This window comes from Anolis sagrei, chromosome 5 (assembly GCF_037176765.1).
Source record: "Anolis sagrei isolate rAnoSag1 chromosome 5, rAnoSag1.mat, whole genome shotgun sequence".
Lineage (NCBI taxonomy): Eukaryota > Metazoa > Chordata > Lepidosauria > Squamata > Dactyloidae > Anolis > Anolis sagrei.
Window position 1 is genome coordinate 70,832,079 of NC_090025.1, and position 12,655 is coordinate 70,844,733.

A 12,655-nucleotide genomic window follows, 5' to 3' on the forward strand; every position below is an offset into this window, starting at 1 on the left:
AGTCATCTCAGACTTGTATTTAATGAAAATATCTTTTGACTTCTGAAGTCTATTTTGGCTTCTGAACTCATCTTTTGGTTTCTGAATCTGCCTTTACTCAGCTTTACAAATCACATTTTACTGTACAGTGAGAAAAATGCACCTTAGTCATTGTTTCAGAGAGATGTGATGTCCATTGTAAGCTGTCCTTCCTGGCCACAAAATAAAAACTTAACACTTTCTTCCCCCTAAAATCATAGAGTTGGAAGAGACTGCAGGGACCATTCAGTCCAACCCTCTGTCATGAAGTAATATACAATCAAAGCACTCCCGACAGGTGGCCATCCAGCCCCTGCTTGAAAATCTCCAGAGAAGGAGACTCCATTACACTCGGAGGCAGCATATTCCACTGCCAAATAGTCCTGATCATCTCAACTGCTTCCTTTTTTAACAAAAAATTAAACTAAGTGAGGGTCCTTATCTGCAACAAGCTGTTTCCCCTCTTAATTAAATGTTTTATTTCAAGGCAACAGCATTTTTCAAAACTTCCCACTCATGTATGCTTTTGCCTTGTTAGAAAAGTTAAACAACTTTAAAATACACCTTATCAAAAGTTTTAACATTTCCAAGTGCTATTTTTTTATTTTTTAAAGATGCATATGATCGGAGCTTCAGAACTGAAAATACTCAAATTCAAGAGGTGCACAGCTTCAAACTACCAAAGTTGAATAGTTCCTATATTTAAAAAACAAATAGGGACAGCATGAATTGGGAGGATTGACATCTCTGCATGTGTGATAAGCTCAACATGCTCAAAACACATTTGAAAAGTAATTTTCTATCATGTAAGTGCCTTCGGGGAGAGAGGGTGGATTATAAATAAAGTGTTGTTGTTGTTGTTGTTGTTGTTGTTATTATGATTATTGCTTGAACAAACAACATCACACAGAGATTTTCGAAAGCAGCTTTGCTTGAGTGGGCCTACTCCAAATGCTAGTCTCAGTAAGACTAGACCTACCAAATTAATACAATTTATATAAGTGTTGACTTACTGTTAAGCAATTAATACAATGAGTCTGCCAAAGACAAGGCTGAAAACTGACTTGAGGCCATGGGAAATAATCACATCATTCCCCTGATCATGTGGTGCTAGTAGTATAAAAGTAGATTAGAATAAGCAGAAATGACTCCCAAAAGTCACTTGTATATCTTCTGCCAATTTTGTGGTTATGGCTTAGGAATGAAGCAGTGTCCATTATCTCTGACACTGCTGGGAAGATACAAATGGGATCTTCAATAGAATAGCCTCAGAAATATTAGATCTTGTTGTAAAGGAAGTCCAGTACAATAGACGATACACTTGGCATTAATTATAGATTCATTAGATAGGAGGTTCTAACTATGAAGAACAACTGAGATAAAAAAAAACTCAATCAGAGAATAAGTATTGGATTATTAAGAAGGTAGGAAGAGTTGTTTTGTAGGTGTTGTGTTGCCAATAACCACTTTCACATCAAAACCATCCACTTGGTCAAAGAAATTAGATGATATTAATTTCCAAATAAATAATGTGTTATAATTTCTAACCATAAGCTTGCATGTATGAATGTACCTGCAATCTGTTTTGATTTTTTTAGCTTCTCATGATACTGGAAACAAGTACAATGAAAAACAAACCAAAAACAGGAAAAGGTTCCAGTTGGGGGAACAATGTCATGGGGACAAGTATTCAGTCTGATTTGCCCTTTCTTGCCTTTATTGGTTTTCAGAACAGATACCTTTTGCAAACGAAAAGTTCAGGAAAGTCACAATGTGGGGAACAATCACTCCATTAGCCACAAAACATAGAAAGCAGTTTGTAATGTAAACAAATAGGATCTGCACACTTACGTTTTCATGAAAATGGCATGGGGTATTATACTTGGAATTGATTGTACTTAAAACTCTGCCTGAAGCAATTGTTCAATGAGCTGTTTTCTCCCTAAAGGTTTCTTTCACTTCTGTTTTCACCCCAACAACAACCATTCTGGTAAAGAAAATAAATCCTCTTTCCTCTCTCCAGTCTTCCAAGGAAACTAACGTGCCTATAAATCTGTATAGAATAAAAATACCAATATATACTATCTGTAATTTAGAGTGTGAACTTTTCTTTGAGTAAAAAAGAACCAAAGCAAATAAAAATAAACCCACAAACCTGTGGTGGAAAAATGATTATTGTTTTTAGTTGTTTTCCAGAATCATTAAAGAAAATTGCAAGATCCGAATAAACTGAGCACTCAACGGGAGAGGCCTTTTTCTTGGAAACGAATTTCCACATTATCCCTGCATGCCGAAAGACCTTGCTTGATGGAAGCTAGAACCGCTAAAAGTAATCTCTGAGAACAAGCAACCCTTCTATTTAGCAGTTCCTGCAGTGAGCTACGCTAGATGGACGGCCAGGTTATATGCAGGTTATATAAAACTATTGCAGATGCTCTGAGACTGACTTAAAAGCATTTGTTGGCTGTGAAACAAAGGTTCATTAGGGAACCCTATTTGCTGAAATGGACATTGCAAGACTATTACGTGCAAATTGATGCAAGGCTCACACCAGCTCTTGATGAGAAGGCAGTCAATCTGTCACATTGATTCTGAGAACATTTGTCTCACGTTCTTTAGTACAATTAAGCAAACCGCAGAGCCTGCTCTACTTAAGGTGAAAGACACTGGAGCGGGGAGCTCTACTTCTTCATATTATAAGTTTCCTTTTAACTAGAAAGGACTGAACCCAAACACCCTTTTATTTGTTATAGATAACTGGCCCAAACATTTCCATTTCCTTGCAAAAAAGATAATTTTAGATTTGGCTGCATTTAAAGATCTGATTTTCAGAGAAGTAACACAGAACTCAGTGGCAGGGCACAGGCTCTATGCATAAGGTCCTCGGTTCAGCCTCCCATTAAAAATATTGTTTTGTTTAAAATATCTCCATAGCATGGGAAGGCACTAGGAAAAGCAGAAGATCACGTAACAGGTAGAGTGGGTCAACCAAGGAGGCCACATCCCTGGTTTTTAAGGGTCTGAGCAGGGCAGAACCTCTTGAAAGTCTCTTTTACAGGCCTCATCATGAAGTGAATTGAACCTGGTAGCAAATAATAGGCTGGTGAAATTATTGTAAACTATGAGATAGTTACCGAGATAGCAGGGATACTCCCTTTGAATTGTTCTTCCTGATCCTTTCGGTCTTTCTTCTATCTTGTTGTTAGAATAATAGAATCATAGAGTTGGAAGAGACCTCGTGGGCCATCCAGTCCAACCCCCTGCCAAGAAGCAGGAAAATCACACTCAAAGCATCTTGAGGTCCCTAGACCACATTTCTCTATTCAGGTGTGGTAGAAAACGTAATCCCATTGTCAGTGCTCAGGTTAGGTTCAGTTTACTTGTTATACTTTTCTTTCTGGTGCTAGCGGAAAGACGTATCTTCTGACACCATGGCCATTTGCTTCTGATTAACCATGTCTATAGAGAGGAAACTAAGAGGGCATATCACAATTTCAGATTCCTTCATATGATGATCAATGGAATGACTTTTTGTTAGCACTGGGAAGCATGTTAAGTGCTGAAAAACTGGATGTTATCTCAGTTACATTATTTAGATCTTGAAAATGGAAGTCTTGTTACTGAGTTTGAAATAAATAGATAGCCTTCCTATATTTCTACAATTCTGAATGGTTAACTTTGGTTATTTGCCTTGAAAGCAGTCAGCACTTAAACACAACTATGAGATGCATGTGGATGATGTGGATGCCTTTCCTTAAAATTTGAGTGACAAAAATGCTTGATTGACAGATTCTACAATCTTAAAAAATACCTCATTTCTTTTCCATGCAATATGTTCCAACAACAGCAGTTTTCTGGAAAAAATAAACCTCTAAATGTTGTGTAGTTTCAAACTTGCACTTCTTTGGTGTCCAGATGATTGAATGAAACAAAGATCTGAACATATGCTGGTGTAACCATGAATTACACTAGTGTAATTTCTTTGGTATTGCATAAACAAGTATGCAATACACATTGTGTCATGGGTTTCCCTAGGTTTTAAAATGGTTAAAAAACAATCTAAAATTACTTGAGTGGGCAATGTGTTTATTTGCTTGTATAGAACAAAGTGCTTGTCTGTCCATGCCTGCCTGCAGTTGTAAATGGGGTCTAAAACTGAGGTAGGTTTCATGCAGATAGGCCTTAAAATTGCTGAGGATTGAGTTTTTAAAGTTTCCCATTGTAGCCAATGGGCTGAATCTTTGCTGAATGAAAACAGAAACATTCGAGTAACTTCCTGATAAACAGAAGGAGGGGTCAGCCAACAATGGACCCCAAAACGGCATGCCTTTTTGCCGAATTGCACACTTCTAGTGATTCATTCAGTATGCATTTTAGCAGAAAGTCACCAAATTTACACCAAATTCCTGAATGGCCATAGGTAGGGGGTTCTTCTCCGTTTCAAGGGGTGGAAAATGGCATAGGTTTACATGCAGATCTGGTAGAACTGAGTCATGTAAAATTGCAGCTACCAATGACTTGTGTTTTCATTTTGGAAACACATAATTTGAATCATTTAGAAAAGTCAGATGATTTTAAGAGTCAAGAAATACACAGTCCTACTTGCCTGCTGGAAGCTCAAACAGGATGGAGCCAGTCTGTTTTCTCATATTAACATGCAAGTGCCCTACCCCTCGACACACTTTAGTGGAGCAGTATTCTTTGCAGACCATTCTCCTATTGAGTGTCCTGACAATACAAATTACCCTTGGCCTTACTAATGTTGCTGTATTGGCTGATGCTGACAAATAACTCTAAGGACAACAAATAGGTTTATTAGGATTAATTACACCTCTATCTTCTGCTTTCTTTCCCTACAAAAGCAAATGATCACAAGTAGTGCCTTATTAAGTATAAAGACAAGGATAAAAAAAATTGTCTTGCAAATACCAATCTTAATCTCCAGAAATTCTGTCTGTCCAAATTGCTTAAAGCTTTTAGAAAAAAAACAACCTGCTGGAAATGTGTAATAAAGTGGTGAGTAGCATTGCAATTTATTTGTATGCATTATTTTGCAGTTATGTTATATTTATCGAATAGGGAATTGGATGACTTGTTACATTTATAGATTCAAAGTGTGGATTTATATGTTTCTGTTCTGTTGTTAGGCACTTTTGGTCCATTTTATTAGAACTATGGATAATCAGTGTGATGTGGTTTGTGGGTTGGACAATGACTCTGAAGACCACATCTGAAACCCTACTCAGCCATGGATATTCATTCACTGGGTGACCTTGGGCAAGTCTCACTCTTTCAGCTTCAGAATTCTGCAATGGCAAACTCCATTTCATAAAATCATGACAATAATTCCCCGTGATAGGATTGTCTTGTGATCACCATAAGTTGGAAACAACTCAAAGGGATACAACAACAGCCAGAAGTAAAAGTATGCACACAATTTGTCTAAAACCTGAATTCTGGAGAGGGTTAGTCTGATTCATTCAGTCTAGACAGAATTTGGAGTGGATCATTCCAACCTGAAGTACTCTAGGGTGCTTTGGTATTGAACAATACAACATAGTGAATACCAGAGGGAAACTCGTGGTTTGAGGGAGGTTAAAATGGGGTCTAAGCAACAACTAAAGCTTCCTATCCTGACAATACTTCTTCTTAGCAAGCAAAGTTTATTGATTAGTCCATTGACCATATCAACATTAAAAACAAAAACAGAAACGTGCACAAATAGACAATAACCACTATCCTAAGACTCCCATAATAGTGAACTAACATACATTCAAATTTGATTAAGTTAAAAGATAATTAAAAATATCATCATTAAAATGCCAAGGTAAAATTTCACACCACAAAAATAATAAAAAAATTAATTTCTTGATCTTATGCTGTTTGTCATCAGTGATAATCCGAGCTTTGGTTTCTGAACTCCTTTAAGAGTGTGGCAGGTATACATTTATACTATGACACACCATCCTAATGAGATTAGTATCTGCTGTTTCATGAGCTGACAAAAGTTCTCTCTAGGCATTTTCTAGGTCCTCCAGCATAAATCTATATGGTATTCTTGTTCCAAAAGTCCTTCATTTCAATAGGGTTCCCTACCACCAGCAGTTTCACGTATCCCTGCAAAGTCCAATAATATGTCAACATGGATACAGGGTTTATATTGTATTTGTTTGTTGTTAAATTATAAAGCTGAGTCACATTTTTTCTCTTTACACTATTACTGGAGATGCCGATGTACGTATATTTGTGAAAAAGATAGCTTAGAAGAATTATTTCTCACTTTTCATGAGCTTAAATGTATTTTAATGGCTCTGGATCTGCATGTATGCATACATTTGTGAGATATATTTTTATTTCTTCTTTAGGTCAAGATTCATAGAAGATAATACAAGATTTTTTCATTAGACTTGAAAATGATAGACTGAATGTTTTCTGCAAGTAGTCCATACAATTGCTTTTAAAAAACCACAGTTAAAGCAGACCTGAGAAACTTAAATTTATTGAAATAACTGCCTCTTTTCATCTGGAAGAAACTGACATTTAGTGAAGTAAAATAAAACATGAATGTGTACGTTTGTTTCAGGAACCACTTAAAATATTCATTGTTCAAAAGAACTAGCACAGTGCTTACTTGTTAGGGCATATTCTTCTAGTTATAGTAATATTCTTCCTTCCCTCTGGAAGTATGGATGTATTTGTTCATAATCATGCAGAAAGCAATACTGGATTAATGTAGTCAAGAAAGAAAGAGATAACAGATACAGTCTTGTTTATCTGGCAAAGCAGAATATCCCCCTCCTGAATGGTAACACCAATCTGCTATGTTTCTTCCAGATCTGTCAGGGTTCCAAGTGCTATCTACTTATGCAAAGAAATAGAAAAGGTATAGCAAATAGAAGGGGATGGGAATCCAGATTCTTGACCTGAATCTGGACTTTGGCTTAGATTGCACTGGCATCCTTTTGAAGCAGATCAAGGATGTAACCAATTGTTCATCTACAGTGCTATAGAATTAATGCGGTTTGGTCACCCTTTAACTGCCATGGCTCAATACTGTGGCAGTTAAGTGGTATCAAATGGCATTAATGCTAAGGACATATTGGAGTTACAGTTTTAGAAGGTCTTTAGTAGGCTTGTGCAATCTGGTGAGAGTGATACGTTTTTGGTATCTGAATTTCGTTGGGTACCCAGATTTGTTTTTGGGAGCCTCCCAAAAATTGGCTATGGAAACATCCATTTCCGGAGAGGCAGCCAAAAGATCAGGGAAGATCCGGCCCATTGGCGGCAAAGGGGGAACTTATGGGGGATCCCCTTTCCATTCCTGGAACCCTTTTTTTCCTTCCATTCAAGGGGGGCAGGGTTTGAGGAATGGGATTAAGGAAGAACCCTTCCTGGGCTCCTTTCCTTTCTTCCTTTCAAGAAAGTCTGGGCTTGAGCAATGGGTTTAGCAAAACATCCTTCTTGGGCTCCTTTTCTTTCTTCCTTTCAAGGGATCCTGGATTTGAGGAATGAGGTTAAGGAAGCATGCTCTGGGTGCTCCCAAATACAAGGGAAGAAGCAACACCTGGCATCCACGTGGGCCATTTCTGGTGAAAAAACCATGACTGTTGAGCCCTTGCCATTATGGCATCCAGAGAAGCTAAAGAAGCCAAAGGAAAACATCTAAAACAGATATGTGCACAAATCTAGTCTTTAGCCTTCTCTGTCAACTAGAGCTGATGACTTACAAACTAAAGTTCCCATGATTACATAGCAGTTACAATGGTGTCAAACTACATCCAATGAAATGATGGTTTTCATCCTGCTTTAAACACTACAGCTTCATCATATGGAATTCTGGAATCTGCAGTTTTGTGAGTCCCTTAGAATTTTTTGCTAGAAAGCTCTAATATTGTAATCCAGATGAGCGCACTAGTGAAGTTCTAAGTCCCTCTTTAAATATTTTACTGTAGTATTTACCCCAACTGGATTTTCTACATTTAGTGATGTTACTGCTTGAATTGAAATTGATTTTATTGGCATTGTTACTACTTGATGTGCACATGGTAGTCAACCATGTGAAGGTGCTAAATATTTTACCGCGGCACAAAGGTTAAACAGAAAATAAATATTCTACTGTCTTCAATTTTGCCATTTGATCAGTATTAAAAAAGTTGAAAGCTTTTCAGTTAATTCCTGCTTGAAACAGATAGCAAACTCTTCTGACCCTTCCTTTCCGGTGTGTTTGATCTACCAGGCTTCCCCCCCAATTAGTCTCTTGGCAAGATAAATATGTATTTGTATGCAAAACTTGAAGTTGTATTTAATTATCTGTGTAGATGCAATACATCAATAAGACTTTAATTAAGAGCTTTTGGATTATCTCTGACCCAATCATTTCTTGGAATGGATTTACATTGCAAGTGCATTGTAACACAAGCCTGCTGTTTTGCTGTACTTCTCAATTGTAATTTAAAAGTCATTTTCTCCTTAACACTTCTCTGAACCTGGTTACGTTAAAGAACTGTGGTTAATCTTATCAGACTCTTTTAATATCACTCAGAGTCTCAAAAGACATTTCACCTGAACTAGGCCTTTCTTGAAAGGCTGGTGGTAGGACACAGAAGGACATCACAGATCCATTCCACTGACGTTAGTTCTGCTTGCATCATTATGTTTAAAGTGGATGGGCAATTCAGGATGGGGAAAAGCAATCTGTCTATAAAACAGTCAGCCTTTTCTAACCTCACACCTTCTACTAGGGATGTAATTCTTCACTAATTTAATTTTCAAAAAAAATCAAGAGTACTTTTTAGCAATTATCTTCCAAAAAAGTCAAGTATACAATTTTTGATGACAAGTTGCACAACCTTTGCATACTTTCTGTGCCGAAAATAGCACTGTTTTCTGCACAAAAATAGTATTTGGCACAGAAATCATATTTGTTGTTACAAGCCTTCAAATAATTCTAGCATTGGAAGATTAACACATGGCAACCCTAAAGTGAACCTATCACAGTTTTTAAAAAAATTATTTAGATTTATTCAGAGGTGATTTGTCTTTGAGGCTGAAAGTGGTAACTTGCCCAGGCTTACCCAGTTTCTATAGCTGAGTGGTGACTTGAACCCTCCAAAGTCATAGTCCAATGTTCAAAGTGTTACATGCTAGCTCTCTTTGAAAGCCTCTTCATTGTGTGGAAAATATGTCATTGTTTTCTCAGAAGAAGTCCTAAATTATTAAGAATTTTGTCGATCCAGGATTTTCTTTGTCAGAATTTCTTGACCATCAAGAAACATGTTTTAACCATTTTTGAAATATTCTTCCAATTGTTGTTCTCTAGATATGTTGGATCAGTGGGGTTATGGATTTTCCAGGTTTACTCTGAGCTTTAAGGAAGCTCTACAAAGTGGTCAACTCTATCTCCAAAATAGGTGAAGCACCATGGATAGTGCTTCTAACATTTGGAAAAAGCCTCAGTGGATCCATGCCATACTGAGCAGGAAGGTCTTACACTTTACTGAGTTCAAAATATACCATGAGTTGAAGTATAGGGCACTTTTTATAATCTCAAGAAATGTTGCAGGCAATTTAATGTATGCTTCTTCTTATCATGGGGAAAAACTATGGCCATTAAAAAAACAACTCAAACCAATGCTAGTGCTAGTTTAAACGTTGAGTTCCTGGAAATGCATGCTGGCAGGTGGAATGGTCTTCTACTGAGGAAGAAAAAAAGTGACATAACGGGACTTAATGACATAATGGTGCCCTGAGTCTAGAGTGCCCAAAGAAATTATTTAATGCACAAATAATGTCTTAATAATGAGGAGATTTCTATGGCTTGCCAATAGGAATGTGAGAAATAACAATTAAAAGTTTTTGACAGAATTTTGTTCTGAGAAGGATACTTCTTTTGTTTCTTTCCCTTTTATGCTTTTCATACGTGCCTAATGATGCTATAACTAAGCACAAGCATTTCTTTTACTAAAGAAGCAGTGACAAACATCTACTCCTATTATCTGATTCAAAATTTTTAAAGTCTGTGCTTCTAAATGAGAAATTCAGTTGTCCATCATAGAAAGAAAACTAGTATTTGAACAACAAAGGAATTGACTGTCAACTTTGGTTTCATTGTGGTTTTGCCCATTTCCTACACAACCTTCCTAGCTGTAGAAATAGTCAGTAGGTCTATTTCATGAGATGATGACAGGATATATGTGACCGGCATGAATGTCTGCATGTACCACAAAAACACAAAAGAGTCCAGAAAAATGATGTCAGATGTAAGGTTCTTTCTATATATTATAAAGCTCTTTTAAATAATAATAATAATAATAATAATAATAATAATAATAATTTAATTTTATTATTATTTTAGCAAAGAGTTGCATTATACTATACTCCATGGATTTGTAGAAACAGCAGTGCAAACATCTAGCAGCAATCAATTCCTTACGATTATAAAGCATCAGCTTTCCATTATATATATAATGATATCAAAAGAGCTATTAATGTCTGAATGGTTAATGATGTATACACAAATGGTTTCATTATCAAGCCTTCTTTAACTCAATGGAGTATATCTTCACTAAATAAGCTATTGGATATTTTATGTGATAGAAATGAATACACTAACCACCTAGTACAAAACAGGAATAAATTGAAATATTAATTATTACCATCACCCAGCACCAATTAATAGGACATTTTTCTACATCTCATAAAAACACCTAGGCAAAGTGATATCCATGTTTAAAACTACTCTAAATCATCAACTTGACCCAGGACAGAGCAAGATGAACACTGAATGATGGACAAGTTGTCCACTTCACTCTTGAAATCTGAAAAATATGTACCAGGATCAACATAGACATAGATGGGAAAAGGAACATTTTTGATGGTCGCCACAAATGGTTTAAATTAATGAAATGTTGCAGGGTATGATTTTTCACTTTCACATTTGCCCTATCCCTGGCAATTGTGGAGAATGGACTGTATTCTATTTCAAAAATGTGAGTAAGGAGGCCCTGGATGTAGATTTTGAGTTGGTCTAAATGAGGCCACATAGGCAACACAATATGCAACACAAGAAGGCTGAATCTCTTATTACAAAGATTAATATTTAAAATAATAACTTCAAACTGAGATGAACTAAACTGGGATTTTTGTTTATGAGTTTGGGCAATCCTGCATCTGGTTAAAAGAGTTGTGTGCGGAGTATGTTTCCTCCGTTTCTTCCATTTCCTTAGGTACCTTTGGTAATTTGGGAGCTCATAACAGTAAGGGCACAAAAAGCAAGCGGGAACTTATCTTGGCTCCTCCTCTGCTTTTCAGAATTACAGTTAAACTTTTTTTTATTAATCCTTCAGCAAATAAAACGAAACCCCCCAATCCCTGAAAACAACTACCAGTTACCTCTCCTCTTCCAGGAGGTCATTACTCTTCCTTACTTAGAAATGGGAAGCCTCCTTAAAATGCCTTGGAAAGAGTGTGTGGTTACTGGCATGGTGCAGACTCAGAAGAAAAAGCACGTGCACGCCTGCCTGCAGCACCTCTCCTCTAGAGTAGACAGCTTTAAGAACAAGAAGCCTCCTTAAAGCACATGTGTCTGCCTGCAGCCAAGTACTTCTCTTCTAGGGTAGAAACAGGTAAAAAGCCTCCTTAAAGTGCATCCCTGCTCGCAACCAAGCTCCTCTCATCTAGAGCAAGAAACAGCTTTAAGAATGTGCCGCCCTTAAATGCCTTGGAAAGAATGTGTGTGCCATGCAGGGCCAAGAGGGAAAGCACACAAGTGCCTGCCTGCAGCCAAGCACCTCTCCTCTAGAGTAGGAACAGGTAAGAATCCTCCTTAAAGCACATGCCTTCCTGCATCTGAGTGTCTCTCCTCTAGAGTAGAAACAGCTTAAATGCTTAAAATGGCAGGAAGGAGAACCTGGGAAGCCCCCCTCCCAAAATGGTCTGATAGAAAATAGATCTTTTGGCACCCCAGAGCAAAAACAGGTATCTGCCATCCTGATTTTGGGAGGCTTCCAAAAAACAGATCAGGGCCCCCACTGAAAACTGGGACACTGAAACAGGTCAAGGTTTACCCAAATTGCACAAGCCTTCTGGTTACAGCATTGATTCACTCCCCAATTCAAGTTTTATTTTTTAATGATGGAGAACTATTTGTCAACAAAAGTTGGTGTTTTAATGTTGTGATTAAATAATGGTGGTGATTTTCTAGTGACAATCAGTCTCATATGAAACAAACTGGCATCCAGACCAAGTTACAAAGCAGCAGGTGGGAATAAGCTACCCATCCATCTTTTTGGAACCATGCCTAATAGCATTGTCTAGTTTTTAAATCTGTCTGACAAGCAAACAATATGCTGGCAGAACTTTACAAAACAGAATTTCAAGCAAAGTCTGATTGTGGAAAAATCGGATTCTGAATAGAAGAATCAAGGAAGGCTTTTAAAAAGACACAGGGAAATTGAGTCTATATAACTAGTTTTTTTTTCAAATGACCTTGCCACACTATAAGCATATTGATATAAAACTCATGATGAATATAAAAGAAGACTATAGCATAGGGAACTCTGCTGATATTAGAGATGCATTTTATTTTATGGCCTTTTTAACAGAGAAAGAAGCAACGTTGATTTTCAAGCCTGTGCTT